Here is a 4,746-nt window from a genome sequence, read left to right as displayed (position 1 = left end):
GTGGGACCCCCGGGCTTTGCACAGCCCGCTCTGCGCTGGGGCTGCGGCGGCAGAGCGGGTCCCTGCGGCTGAGCCATTGTAAACGCCCTCCCCGCCCTTCCTGAGCCACTTTGCAAAGTGAGGGTGTTTTTAGAGATGAGACTGTTTTTTAATATGTAAGCACAATGTGTGGCTGCATTTGTTAGTTCGTGGATTTGTTTTTGAAGGTGTTGGTATTTCCTCACCTTTTCCATCACAGCCTCTTCTAAAGATGCTTCAGTGTATTTGTATCTCACAATGACACCCACCACATATGCCTGGTTTCCTTTCACAAATATTAGGTTCTGTTCATGTAACTAATTTTTCCTATCTCTTATATGTGGTTCCTGGAACACTATCCAAGCTTCCTTTTTAGTTCCGTTTGTTAACATTTTGTAGATGTAGTTGTGTCTTTTAATTCTTGCAGTGGAGTGTGGTTTCTTAGCACCAGGGTCTGTCTGTCTGTCCTGCAGGGACAGGAGGACGGTCACACCAGCCTCACCACTGAATGCACCCTGGAACAGCTCCATCTGTGCCTCTGAAACCAGAGTCAAACATTTGGTCACAAGTCTCAGAGTGCCTGTGGGATGAGTGACCTGTGCAGAAGCAGCTGCCAGAACACAGCTCCTGGGGGCTGATCCCCAGCTCTACATGAACCCTTGGCAGCACAGGCAGAAGACCCCCAGCTTGAGGTTCTCCTTAATGCTCCAGATGAGTTTGTCTTCGAGAGGCCACTGAAAGTGGGGTCTGTCCAAATGCTCAGCTCCTGCACCAGTCTCCACCAAAAAAAAAAATGCAACCAGCATTCAGTGAGCAGCAGCAGTGCCTGGGCACTTCTGAAATGCCTGCCCTATCTGCCCATCCCCTGCCTGCTTCTCATTTGGTTTCAGCCTCATGCTGAGGGGTCTAAAAGGAACATTTCTGCTTTGCCATCATGTTCAAGTAAGAAGTACACCTCAAATAAGGAATGCACCTCTGCCTCCAAAGGGGAGACAGTGATAGTTACCTTCTTGCAGCTGCTGGGACAATTCTGTGTATTTGTCCATAAAAAGGGAAAAGGCTGCAGAGGGGATTTGCTTTTAGCACACACTGAGGAAAGCACTGTGTGCTGGCAGCAGGAGGTGGCACTGGGAAACCACAGCCTAACAAACACGTGAGGAAAAAAGATCCCAGTCGGGGGCACGGGGCACAGTATGTGTGCTCATCCTTGCATTACTTTGATGCCCCTGTCCCTGATGCCTCCATATCAGAAGCCTGATGATGTACAGGCCATTTCAAGAGAGTTTTACACAAAATTAATTCAAAAGTGCCTGGCAAAATAACAGTACACCAGGCACATGGTTTTTTCCCTTCTTTTCTTGGGTTGCCTTCCCTGCAGGGGAGGCTTTTCTCTATAGAAAGACTTTTGAAAAGATGACTTAAAAATAGTTTAGCTTATCTCTTTCAGAAAAGTCATGAGACTGCCTTAGATTTCATGTGTTAGCTCAAACCCTGAGGGAAGAAAATAGGATCAATTCCCAATGAGAACACAAAACATAACAAATGACCCATCTCTCAGAGGTAGAACTGTAGAACTGAATTTGGAATGAAAGGGTTAAAGGGGCAAAGAGAAATCCAAGCCTACACATCAGCCTGGCTGAAGATCCTCTTCAGTTTTTAAACTATTTTGATTGAATGTTTCTGGGTTGTCAAAATACCTCTAGACCTCCAGAGCTCCCATGGAGAAAATAACTTAATTTCAAATGTCATTAAAAACAAAAAAAAGAGCAACACTAAAAATAGGAGTACACCAGCAGTTGCAACAACATTTTTAGGCAGACTTTATCCAGCAGTGAGGATGCAATGTAATTACAGGAAATGCAGTTCCCACTGTGATTTCTCTGCAGGCTCCCCTCCGACACAAACATAGTGGCAGGCCAAATCATAAAATCTGAGCAGTATTACAGATTAGTGAGAGGCTGGCACGTACTGGGTTGCATGGCAACCTTTGGTAGCTGGGGGGGCTACAGGGGTGGTTTCTGTGAGAAGCTACCAGAAGCTTCCCCAATGTCTGACAGAGCCAATATCAATCAGGTGCCTCCAAGATGGAACCACCACTGACCAAGGCCAAGATTATGGTAATGCCACAGGAAGAGAAGCTGAGTGGTCAGGATGCAACCCAAAGACTTAACTGCTTTTACAGGAAAGAGATTTCTCTGGAAGACATTTCAGTGACTAGAGAGTGAAGAAGAAAGAATGGCTTGAACAGTTGGAAGGAAAAAAAAATCTAAGCACACAAGAGTCTAATCCAGGTAGGAAAAACCCCATTTTTCTCCCCTGGCCAAAATTACTGTGTGTGTCTGATGGATGCTGGGAGGCTCTGCTGATGGGCTGCAGCAAGGTTGGGTGTATGGATGCTTCAGTTCTACCCAGGGCAAGCCCTGTGGAGCAGCGGCTGCTCTCGTGCCAGGTGCCTGGGACCCTCAGCTGCCACCAAGTCCTCAGACTCAGGTGACTCAGCATCAGGAGGAGCAAGTGCCTGCAGGCTCAGGTCCAGCAAAACCAATTGAGGGGGAGATGGGGTGATTAAAAGCTGAACACTGATTCAGCATTCCCATTTCCAAAAGCCTAAATTGGTTCTAAAAAATACGAATACAGAGAAACAGGCAAGTGGCCAACAAGTGGCCCCAGAGGAAATTAATTCCTTGCTGGATTGTCCTCCAGACTTCACTGGAATGTGCTTATTTCTCTGTTATTGAAAAATATATGCATTGTTTTAGCCTAAACATGACACTTCCCCTTTAGGTTGTAATTAAACCCTAATCTAATTTGGCAGAAGATAACAGGGACCTCCAAGCAGAGCCAACAGCCCTGCTCTTTCTTCTCCACCTCCCTCCACCTGCTTTTGGCAACTTTTCTCTGCATTCCAGGGTCTGCTCATGAAGGTGCTGTGCACCAAGAACGGGCACACAAAAAACTTGTTGGAATTTGATGAGGCCCAGGTGGAAATGGGCCGCAGGTGGGAGAGCAGGTCACTGTGTCTGAGCAATCCTGAATGCTCTCCCCACCCTTCCTGAATCGCTTTGTAGAGTAAGTGAGGGTGGTTTTAGACATGAGACTGTTTTTTAATCTGTAACCAAAATGTCAGAGTGCTTGGCATGAGATGGTCTGTGAGGCAGTAGTTGCTGTTAGATAGAGCAGAAAAATGAGGATGATAGTTTAGCTGTCTAAATCACTATAAAGATAGCACAACATTAGGAAGCCAACTGGAAGTGTTTGAGATGTGCTACAGCTGAGCTGGGGCTTTCCAAGGACAATGGCTTAGATGAAGCAGTTTCTGTACCAGCAAGTCAGCAGTCATGATTTCCTCATTTTTTCTGTAAAATGAGATGATCCTGGGTAATTCCCTAGGGTGTATTAAGCTATTTTATGCTAAGGGAGTGGTTGGAGCCCTCATCCAAGAAGAGAAGCCCAGTTGCTCTGCCCTGGGACCTCTATAGTGGAGGAACTCTGGAACTCTGACCTGGCCTTCCCCAACCTTGTAGTGGCTGAATTGGAACAAGGGAAGTCAGCTTTCTGCCCTAATAAGCAACTCCTTTTTAAATGTCCTTGGAAATTATCTTTACTGATGGTAGTGTTGATTTATTTTTGCCTTCTTGCTTTTTTACTGTTTTCATGCTGTGCTTCTGCTTGTTGCATATGTCTCATATCACTGCAGCCAGGGGATTTGCCATGTCTCATCTGGTGCCTCGTTATTTACCTGCTGTACTGCATGACTCAATTAAGTGAAATGATTTTAAAGTGGAAGGCTGTGTCTCTTTGAAGCAGATTCCTCTTGTGAATGGCCCTAAATCAACTGGGATGGAGAGGGGTGAGGGGGGGCTTTGTTGTGGGGTACAGGAGCACCTGCCAGGGAAAACACAGTGGGTGTTTTGCTGCATTGCTTGCCTGGTGGGAAATGGGTTAGTGCCAGCTGAAATTATTTCTGTGCCTCTCCTGCAGCCATGTAGAACTAAAGCCAAAAGCCTGACCTTCGCTATCAGTGGGGAGGAGCATCTGCCCTGGGTGAGGGTCCTGTGCCCAGACCTTTGTAATGTAGAGAGGACCCTGTGCTGTGCTTCAAGAGGCACCTGCTGGGGGATGCAGAGAAACTCCCTCTGCTCCTTTGTAACAGTGGCATTGTGCCTGTCCATGTGAGGACCTGCTCAGGGAATGTCCTGGTCTGGGAACCAGTGATTGTTCCATGAAGGAGAAGTCCCCCAAAATATGGCAGACTTGGGAACAGGTCTCAGAAATTCTTTTTAAGCAAATGACTGATTTCTGTTCTCCAGGAAGGGAGTTCTGCTTAGAAATGTGATTTTCTGACCAGTCTGTCCTCTTCAGCTAAGCACAACACAGGAAAGGTGGTGGGAGGGGGTTTCTGCCCTGTCTCTCAACTCACATTTTGTTCTCATGGGCATGTGTGATGTCCCAGTTTCATTAGACTGTATTTGATCCCTGTTTACTACATTTTAATTAAACTTGGTTGTGGTTTAATTACATTCTGCTCATTATTTTCAGTACCTTTTTTTTTCTGTCTGATTTTACTTTACTTTTGTGCTAAGTGTTGTGTTTGTGGCAGGGAGACATGCTGGGTTCCCCGTGCTGGACCAGTGGCACTGTGGTGTCAATCCACATGCCATCCTGTACTCACACCTGTGTCGTTGTGCTCTGTGTTCCCTTTTCTCAGTTTATTTTGAGGACTTTTGT

This window comes from Geospiza fortis, unplaced genomic scaffold (genome assembly GCF_000277835.1).
Source record: "Geospiza fortis unplaced genomic scaffold, GeoFor_1.0 scaffold97, whole genome shotgun sequence".
NCBI lineage: Eukaryota > Metazoa > Chordata > Aves > Passeriformes > Thraupidae > Geospiza > Geospiza fortis.
This window is presented reverse-complemented; position numbering follows the sequence as displayed.